The sequence below is a fragment of the Anomaloglossus baeobatrachus genome, chromosome 3 (genome assembly GCF_048569485.1).
Source record: "Anomaloglossus baeobatrachus isolate aAnoBae1 chromosome 3, aAnoBae1.hap1, whole genome shotgun sequence".
Lineage (NCBI taxonomy): Eukaryota > Metazoa > Chordata > Amphibia > Anura > Aromobatidae > Anomaloglossus > Anomaloglossus baeobatrachus.
In genome coordinates, this window is record NC_134355.1 from 353,620,743 (window position 1) to 353,635,016 (window position 14,274).

A 14,274-nucleotide genomic window follows, 5' to 3' on the forward strand; every position below is an offset into this window, starting at 1 on the left:
CATCGACCCATTATGACATCATCGACCATTATGACATCATCGACCATTATGACATCATCGACCTATTATGACATCATCGACCCATTATGACATCATCGACCAATATGACATCATCGACCATTATGACATCATCGACCCATTATGACATCATCGACCCATTATGACATCATCGACCATTATGACATCATCGACCATTATGACATCATCGACCCATTATGAAATTACCGACCCATTATGACATCATCGACCATTATGACATCATCGACCCATTATGACATCATCGACCCATTATGAAATTACCGACCCATTATGACATCATCGACCATTATGACATCATCGACCCATTATGACATCATCGACCCATTATGACATCATCGACCCATTATGACATCATCAACCCATTATGACATCATCGACCCATTATAACATCATCGACCATTATGACATCATCGACCATTATGACATCATTGACCCATTATGACATCATCGACCATTATGACATCATCGACCCATTATGACATCATCGACGCATTATGACATCATCGACCCTTTATGACATCATCGACCATTATGACATCATCGACCCATTATGACATCATCGACCCATTATGACATCATCGACCCATTATGACATCATCAACCCATTATGACATCATCGACCCATTATAACATCATCGACCATTATGACATCATCGACCATTATGACATCATTGACCCATTATGACATCATCGACCATTATGACATCATCGACCCATTATGACATCATCGACCATTATGACATCATCGACCATTATGACATCATCGACCATTATGACATCATTGACCCATTATGACATCATCGACCATTATGACATCATCGACCCATTATGACATCATCGACCATTATGACATCATCGACCCATTATGACATCATCGACCCTTTATGACATCATCGACCGATGATGACATCATCGACCGTTATGACATCATCGACCCATTATGACATCATCGACCCATTATGACATCATCGACCCATTATGACATCATCGACCCATTATGACATCATCGACCCATTATGACATCATCGACCCATTATGACATCATCGACCCATTATGAAATCATCGACCCATTATGACATCATCGACCCATTATGACATCATCGTCCCTTTATGACACCATCGACCATTATGACATCATCGACCCATTATGACATCATCGACCAATATGTCATCAACGACCATTATGACATCATCGACCCATTATGACATCATCGACCCATTATGACATTATTAACCCATTATGACATCATTGACCATTATGACATCGTCGACCCATTATGAAATCATCGACCCATTATGACATCATCGACCATTATGACATCATCGACCATTATTACATCATCGACCCATTATGACGTCATCGACCATTATGACATCATCGACCATTATGACATCATCAACCATTATGACATCATCGACCCATTATGACATCATCGACCAATATGACATCAAAGACCATTATGACATCATCGACCCATTATGACATCATCGACCCATTATGACATCATCAACCCATTATGACATTATTGACCATTATGACATCGTCGACCCATTATCAAATCATCGACCCATCATGACATCATCGACCATTATGACATCATCGACCATTATAACATCATCGACCCATTATGACATCATCGACCCATTATGACATCATCTATCATTATGACATCATCGACCCATTATGACATTATCGACCCATTATGACATCATCGACCCATTATGACATCTTCGACCATTATGACATCATCGACCACTATGACATCATCGACCCATTATGACATCATCGACCCATTATGACATCATCGACCCATTATGACATCATCGACCATTATGACATCATCGACCATTATGACATCATCGACCTATTATGACATCATCGACCCATTATGACATCATCGACCCATTATGACATCATCGACCATTATGACATCATCGACCCATTATGACATCATCGACCGTTATGACATCATCGACCCGTTATGACATAATCGACCCATTATGACATCATCAACCCATTATGACATCATCGACCATTATGACATCATCGACCCATTATGACATCATCGACCCATTATGACATCATCAACCCATTATGACATCATCGACCCATTATGACATCATCGACCCATTATGACATCATCGACGATTATGACATCATCGACCCATTATGACATCATCGACAATTATGACATCATCGACCCATTATGACATCATCGACCATTATGACATCATCGACCATTATGACATCATCGACCATTATGACATCATCGACCCATTATGACATCATCGACCATTATGACATCATCGACCCATTATGACATCATCGACCATTATGACATCATAGACCATTATGACATCATCAACCATTATGACATCATCAACCATTATGACATCATCGACCAATATGACATCAACGACCATTATGACATCATCGACCCATTATGACATCATCGACCATTATGACATCATCAACCCATTATGACATTATTGACCATTATGACATCGTCGACCCATTATGAAATCATCGACCCATTATGACATCATCGACCATTATAACATCATCGACCCATTATGACATCATCGACCCATTATGACATCATCTATCATTATGACATCAGCGACCCATTATGACATTATCGACCCATTATGACATCATCGACCCATTATGACATCTTCGACCATTATGACATCATCGACCATTATGACATCATCGACCCATTATGACATCATCGACCCATTATGACATCATCGACCATTATGACATCATCGACCATTATGACATCATCGACCTATTATGACATCATCGACCCATTATGACATCATCGACCAATATGACATCATCGACCATTATGACATCATCGACCCATTATGACATCATCGACCCATTATGACATCATCGACCATTATGACATCATCGACCATTATGACATCATCGACCCATTATGAAATTACCGACCCATTATGACATCATCGACCATTATGACATCATCGACCCATTATGACATCATCGACCCATTATGAAATTACCGACCCATTATGACATCATCGACCATTATGACATCATCGACCCATTATGACATCATCGACCCATTATGACATCATCGACCCATTATGACATCATCAACCCATTATGACATCATCGACCCATTATAACATCATCGACCATTATGACATCATCGACCATTATGACATCATTGACCCATTATGACATCATCGACCATTATGACATCATCGACCCATTATGACATCATCGACGCATTATGACATCATCGACCCTTTATGACATCATCGACCATTATGACATCATCGACCCATTATGACATCATCGACCATTATGACATCATCGACCCATTATGACATCATCGACCCATTATGACATCATCGACCATTATGACATCATCGACCGATTATGACATCATCGACCCATTGTGACATCATCGACCCATTAAGACATCATCGACCCATTATGACATCATCGACCATTATGACATCTTAGACCCATTATGAAATCATCGACCCATTATGACATCATCGACCCATTATGACATCATCGCCCCTTTATGACACCATCGACCATTATGACATCATCGACCCATTATAACATCATCGACCAATATGACATCAACGACCATTATGACATCATCGACCCATTATGACATCATCGACCCATTATGACATCATCAACCCATTATGACATCATTGACCATTATGACATTGTCGACCCATTATGAAATCATCGACCCATTATGACATCATCGACCATTATGACATCATCGGCCATTATAACATCATCGACCCATTATGACATCATCGACCCATTATGACATCATCGACCCATTATGACATCATCTATCATTATGACATCATCGACCCATTATGACATCATCAACCCATTATGACATCATCGACCCATTATGACATCATCGACCCATTATGACATCTTCGACCATTATGACATCATCGACCCATTATGACATCATCGACCCATTATGACATCATCGACCCATTATGACATCATCGACCATTATGACATCATCGACCATTATGACATCATCGACCCATTATGACATCATCGACCCATTATGACATCATCGACCCATTATGACATCATCGACCATTATGATATCATCGATCCATTGTGACATCATCAACCGTTATGACATCATCGACCATTATGACATCATCGACCCATTATGACATCATCGACCCATTATGACATAATCGACCCATTATGACATCATCGACCCATTATGACATCATCGACCCATTATGACATCATCAACCGTTATGACATCATCGACCCGTTATGACATAATCGACCCATTATGACATCATCGACCCATTATGACATCATCGACCATTATGACATCATCGACCCATTATGACATCATCGACCCATTATGACATCATCAACCCATTATGACATCATCGACCCATTATGACATCATCGACCCATTATGACATCATCGACGATTATGACATCATCGACCATTATGACATCATCGACCATTATGACATCATCGACCATTATGACATCATCGACCCATTATGACATCATCGACCCATTATGACATCATCGACCCATTATGACATCATCGACCATTATGACATCATCGACCATTATGACATCATCGACCCATTATGACATCATCGACACATTATGACATCATCGACCCATTATGACATCATCGACCCATTATGACATCATCGACCATTATGACATCATCGACCCATTATGACATCATCAACCCATTATGACTTCATCGACGATTATGACATCATCAACCCATTATGACATCATCGACCATTATGACATCATCGACCCATTATGACATCATCGACCATTATGACATAATTGACCATTATGACATCATCGACCCATTATGACATAATCGACCCATTATGACATCATCTATCATTATGACATCATCGACCCATTATGACATCATCGACCCATTATGACATCATCGACCCATTATGAAATCATTGACCCATTATGACATCTTCGACCATTATGACATCATTGACCATTATGACATCATCGACCCATTATGACATCATCGACCCATTATGACATCATCGACCCATTATGACATCATCGACCATTATGACATCATCGACCCATTATGACATCATCGACCCATTATGACATCATCGACCCATTATGACATCATCGACCATTATGACATCATCGACCCATTATGAAATCATCGACCCATTATGACATCATCGACCCATTATGACATCATCGTCCCTTTATGACACCATCGACCATTATGACATCATCGACCCATTATGACATCATCGACCAATATGTCATCAACGACCATTATGACATCATCGACCCATTATGACATCATCGACCCATTATGACATCATTAACCCATTATGACATCATTGACCATTATGACATCGTCGACCCATTATGAAATCATCGACCCATTATGACATCATCGACCATTATGACATCATCGACCATTATTACATCATCGACCCATTATGACGTCATCGACCATTATGACATCATCGACCATTATGACATCATCAACCATTATGACATCATCGACCCATTATGACATCATCGACCAATATGACATCAAAGACCATTATGACATCATCGACCCATTATGACATCATCGACCCATTATGACATCATCAACCCATTATGACATTATTGACCATTATGACATCGTCGACCCATTATGAAATCATCGACCCATCATGACATCATCGACCATTATGACATCATCGACCATTATAACATCATCGACCCATTATGACATCATCGACCCATTATGACATCATCTATCATTATGACATCATCGACCCATTATGACATTATCGACCCATTATGACATCATCGACCCATTATGACATCTTCGACCATTATGACATCATCGACCACTATGACATCATCGACCTATTATGACATCATCGACCCATTATGACATCATCGACCCATTATGACATCATCGACCATTATGACATCATCGACCCATTATGACATCATCAACCGTTATGACATCATCGACCCGTTATGACATAATCGACCCATTATGACATCATCAACCCATTATGACATCATCGACCATTATGACATCATCGACCCATTATGACATCATCGACCCATTATGACATCATCAACCCAATATGACATCATCGACCCATTATGACATCATCGACCCATTATGACATCATCGACGATTATGACATCATCGACCCATTATGACATCATCGACAATTATGACATCATCGACCCATTATGACATCATCAACCATTATGACATCATCGACCATTATGACATCATTGACCATTATGACATCATCGACCCATTATGACATCATCGACCCATTATGACATCATCGACCCATTATGACATCATCGACCATTATGACATCATCGACCCATTATGACATCATCGACACATTATGACATCATCGACCCATTATGACATCATCGACCCATTATGACATCATCGACCATTATGACATCATCGACCCATTATGACATCATCAACCCATTATGACATCATCGACGATTATGACATCATCGACCCATTATGACATCATCGACCATTATGACATCATCGACCCATTATGACATCATCGACCATTATGACATCATCGACCCATTATGACATCATCGACCCATTATGACATCATCTATCATTATGACATCATCGACCCATTATGACATCATCGACCCATTATGACATCATCGACCCATTATGACATCATCGACCCATTATGACATCTTCGACCATTATGACATCATCGACCATTATGACATCATCGACCCATTATGACATCATCGACACATTATGACATCATCAACCATTATGACATCATCGACCCATTATGACATAATCGACCCATTATGACATCATCGACCCATTATGACATCATCGACCATTATGACATAATCGACCCATTATGACATCATCGAGCCATTATGACATCATCAAACCATTATGACATCATCGACGCATTATGACATCATCGACCCATTATGACATCATCGACGATTATGACATCATCGACCCATTATGACATCATCGACCATTATGACATCATCGACCATTATGACATCATCGACCATTATGACAGCATCGACCCATTATAACGTCATCGACCCATTATGACATCATCGACCTATTATGACATCATCGACCATTATGACATCATCGACCCATTATGACATCATCAACCATTATGACATCATCGACCATTATGACATCATCGACCCATTATGACATCATCGACCATTATGACATCATCGACCATTATGACATCATTGACCCATTATGACATCATCGACCCATTATGACATCATCGACCATTATGACATCATCGACCATTATGACATCATCGACCCATTATGACATCATCGACACATTATGACATCATCGACCATTATGACATCATCGACCATTATGACATCATTGACCCATTATGACATCATCGACCCATTATTACATCATCGACGCATTATCACATCATCGACCCATTATAACATTATCGACCATTATGACATCATCGACCCATTATGACATCATCGACCAGTATGACATCATCGACCCTTTATGACATCATCGACCGATGATGACATCATCGACCGTTATGACATCATCGACCCATTATGACATCATCGACCATTATGACATCAACGACCCATTATGACATCATCGACCCATTATGACATCATCGACCATTATGACATCATCAACCATTATGACATCATCGACCCATTATGACATCATCGACCCATTGTGACATCTTTGACCCATTATGACATCATCGACCCATTATGACATCATCGACCCATTATGACATCATCGACCATTATGACATCATCGACCCATTATGAAATCATCGACCCATTATGACATCATCGCCCCTTTATGACACCATTGACCACTATGACATCATCGACCCATTATGACATCATCAACCAATATGACATCATCGACCATTATGACATCATCGACCCATTATGACATCATCGACCCATTATGACATCATCAACCCATTATGACATCATTGACCATTATGACATCGTCGACCCATTATGACATCATCGACCCATTATGACATCATCGACCATTATGACATCATCGACCATTATAACATCATCGACCCATTATGACATCATCGACCCATTATGACATCATCTATCATTATGACATCATCGACCCATTATGACATCATCGACCCATTATGACATCATCGACCCATTATGACATCATCGACCCATTAAGACATCTTCGACCATTATGACATCATCGACCATTATGACATCATCGACCCATTATGACATCATCGACCCATTATGACATCATCGACCCATTATGACATCATCGACCATTATGACATCATCGACCATTATGACATCATCGACCCATTATGACATCATCGACCCATTATGACATCATCGACCATTATGACATCATCGACCCATTATGACATCATCAACCATTATGACATCATCGACCCATTATGACATCATCGACCCATTATGACATCATCGACCCATTATGACATCATCGCCCCTTTATGACACCATCGACCATTATGACATCATCGACCCATTACGACATCATCGACCAGTATGACATCATCGACCATTATGACATCATCGACCCATTATGACATCATCGACCCATTATGACATCATCGACCCATTATGACATCATTGACCATTATGACATCGTCGACCCATTATGACATCATCAACCCATTATGACATCATTGACCATTATGACATCATCGACCATTATAACATCATCGACCCATTATGACATCATCGACCCATTATGACATCATCGACCCATTATGACATCATCGACCCATTATGACATCTTCGACCATTATGACATCATCGACCATTATGACATCATAGACCCATTATGACATCATCGACCCATTATGACATCATCGACCCATTATGACATCATCGACCCATTATGACATCATCGACCATTATGACATCATCGACCATTATGACATCATCGACCCATTATGACATCATCGACCCATTATGACATCATCGACCATTATGACATCATCGACCCATTATGACATCATCAACCATTATGACATCATCGACCCATTATGACATCATCGACCCATTGTGACATCATCGACCCATTATGACATCATCGACCCATTATGACATCATCGACCCATTATGACATCATTGCCCCTTTATGACACCATCGACCATTATGACATCATCGACCCATTACGACATCATCGACCAGTATGACATCATCGACCATTATGACATCATCGACCCATTATGACATCATCGACCCATTATGACATCATCGACCCATTATGACATCATTGACCATTATGACATTGTCGACCATTATGACATCATCGACCATTATGACATCATCGACCCATTATGACATCATCGACCCATTATGACATCATCGACCCATTATGACATCATCGACCATTATGATATCATCGATCCATTGTGACATCATCAACCGTTATGACATCATCGACCATTATGACATCATCGACCCATTATGACATCATCGACCCATTATGACATAATCGACCCATTATGACATCATCGACCCATTATGACATCATCGACCATTATGACATAATTGACCATTATGACATCATCGACCCAGTATGACATCATCGACCCATTATGACATCATCGACCCATTATGAAATCATCGACCCATTATGACATCTTCGACCATTATGACATCATTGACCATTATGACATCATCGACCCATTATGACATCATCGACCCATTATGACATCATCGACCATTATGACATCATCGACCCATTATGACATCATCGACCCATTATGACATCATCGACCATTATGACATCATCGACCCATTATGAAATCATCGACCCATTATGACATCATCGACCCATTATGACATCATCGTCCCTTTATGACACCATCGACCATTATGACATCATCGACCCATTATGACATCATCGACCAATATGTCATCAACGACCATTATGACATCATCGACCCATTATGACATCATCGACCCATTATGACATTATTAACCCATTATGACATCATTGACCATTATGACATCGTCGACCCATTATGAAATCATCGACCCATTATGACATCATCGACCATTATGACATCATCGACCATTATTACATCATCGACCCATTATGACGTCATCGACCATTATGACATCATCGACCATTATGACATCATCAACCATTATGACATCATCGACCCATTATGACATCATCGACCAATATGACATCAAAGACCATTATGACATCATCGACCCATTATGACATCATCGACCCATTATGACATCATCAACCCATTATGACATTATTGACCATTATGACATCGTCGACCCATTATCAAATCATCGACCCATCATGACATCATCGACCATTATGACATCATCGACCATTATAACATCATCGACCCATTATGACATCATCGACCCATTATGACATCATCTATCATTATGACATCATCGACCCATTATGACATTATCGACCCATTATGACATCATCGACCCATTATGACATCTTCGACCATTATGACATCATCGACCACTATGACATCATCGACCCATTATGACATCATCGACCCATTATGACATCATCGACCCATTATGACATCATCGACCATTATGACATCATCGACCATTATGACATCATCGACCTATTATGACATCATCGACCCATTATGACATCATCGACCCATTATGACATCATCGACCATTATGACATCATCGACCCATTATGACATCATCGACCGTTATGACATCATCGACCCGTTATGACATAATCGACCCATTATGACATCATCAACCCATTATGACATCATCGACCATTATGACATCATCGACCAATTATGACATCATCGACCCATTATGACATCATCAACCCATTATGACATCATCGACCCATTATGACATCATCGACCCATTATGACATCATCGACGATTATGACATCATCGACCCATTATGACATCATCGACAATTATGACATCATCGACCCATTATGACATCATCGACCATTATGACATCATCGACCATTATGACATCATCGACCATTATGACATCATCGACCCATTATGACATCATCGACCATTATGACATCATCGACCCATTATGACATCATCGACCATTATGACATCATAGACCATTATGACATCATCAACCATTATGACATCATCAACCATTATGACATCATCGACCAATATGACATCAACGACCATTATGACATCATCGACCCATTATGACATCATCGACCCATTATGACATCATCAACCCATTATGACATTATTGACCATTATGACATCGTCGACCCATTATGAAATCATCGACCCATTATGACATCATCGACCATTATAACATCATCGACCCATTATGACATCATCGACCCATTATGACATCATCTATCATTATGACATCAGCGACCCATTATGACATTATCGACCCATTATGACATCATCGACCCATTATGACATCTTCGACCATTATGACATCATCGACCATTATGACATCATCGACCCATTATGACATCATCGACCCATTATGACATCATCGACCATTATGACATCATCGACCATTATGACATCATCGACCTATTATGACATCATCGACCCATTATGACATCATCGACCAATATGACATCATCGACCATTATGACATCATCGACCCATTATGACATCATCGACCCATTATGACATCATCGACCATTATGACATCATCGACCATTATGACATCATCGACCCATTATGAAATTACCGACCCATTATGACATCATCGACCATTATGACATCATCGACCCATTATGACATCATCGACCCATTATGAAATTACCGACCCATTATGACATCATCGACCATTATGACATCATCGACCCATTATGACATCATCGACCCATTATGACATCATCGACCCATTATGACATCATCAACCCATTATGACATCATCGACCCATTATAACATCATCGACCATTATGACATCATCGACCATTATGACATCATTGACCCATTATGACATCATCGACCATTATGACATCATCGACCCATTATGACATCATCGACGCATTATGACATCATCGACCCTTTATGACATCATCGACCATTATGACATCATCGACCCATTATGACATCATCGACCATTATGACATCATCGACCCATTATGACATCATCGACCCATTATGACATCATCGACCATTATGACATCATCGACCATTATGACATCATTGACCCATTATGACATCATCGACCATTATGACATCATCGACCCATTATGACATCATCGACCATTATGACATCATCGACCCATTATGACATCATCGACCCTTTATGACATCATCGACCGATGATGACATCATCGACCGTTATGACATCATCGACCCATTATGACATCATCGACCCATTATGACATCATCGACCCATTATGACATCATCGACCCATTATGACATCATCGACCCATTATGACATCATCGACCCATTATGACATCATCGACCATTATGACATCATCGACCCATTATGAAATCATCGACCCATTATGACATCATCGACCCATTATGACATCATCGTCCCTTTATGACACCATCGACCATTATGACATCATCGACCCATTATGACATCATCGACCAATATGTCATCAACGACCATTATGACATCATCGACCCATTATGACATCATCGACCCATTATGACATTATTAACCCATTATGACATCATTGACCATTATGACATCGTCGACCCATTATGAAATCATCGACCCATTATGACATCATCGACCATTATGACATCATCGACCATTATTACATCATCGACCCATTATGACGTCATCGACCATTATGACATCATCGACCATTATGACATCATCAACCATTATGACATCATCGACCCATTATGACATCATCGACCAATATGACATCAAAGACCATTATGACATCATCGACCCATTATGACATCATCGACCCATTATGACATCATCAACCCATTATGACATTATTGACCATTATGACATCGTCGACCCATTATCAAATCATCGACCCATCATGACATCATCGACCATTATGACATCATCGACCATTATAACATCATCGACCCATTATGACATCATCGACCCATTATGACATCATCTATCATTATGACATCATCGACCCATTATGACATTATCGACCCATTATGACATCATCGACCCATTATGACATCTTCGACCATTATGACATCATCGACCACTATGACATCATCGACCCATTATGACATCATCGACCCATTATGACATCATCGACCCATTATGACATCATCGACCATTATGACATCATCGACCATTATGACATCATCGACCTATTATGACATCATCGACCCATTATGACATCATCGACCCATTATGACATCATCGACCATTATGACATCATCGACCCATTATGACATCATCGACCGTTATGACATCATCGACCCGTTATGACATAATCGACCCATTATGACATCATCAACCCATTATGACATCATCGACCATTATGACATCATCGACCCATTATGACATCATCGACCCATTATGACATCATCAACCCATTATGACATCATCGACCCATTATGACATCATCGACCCATTATGACATCATCGACGATTATGACATCATCGACCCATTATGACATCATCGACAATTATGACATCATCGACCCATTATGACATCATCGACCATTATGACATCATCGACCATTATGACATCATCGACCATTATGACATCATCGACCCATTATGACATCATCGACCATTATGACATCATCGACCCATTATGACATCATCGACCATTATGACATCATAGACCATTATGACATCATCAACCATTATGACATCATCAACCATTATGACATCATCGACCAAAATGACATCAACGACCATTATGACATCATCGACCCATTATGACATCATCGACCATTATGACATCATCAACCCATTATGACATTATTGACCATTATGACATCGTCGACCCATTATGAAATCATCGACCCATTATGACATCATCGACCATTATAACATCATCGACCCATTATGACATCATCGACCCATTATGACATCATCTATCATTATGACATCAGCGACCCATTATGACATTATCGACCCATTATGACATCATCGACCCATTATGACATCTTCGACCATTATGACATCATCGACCATTATGACATCATCGACCCATTATGACATCATCGACCCATTATGACATC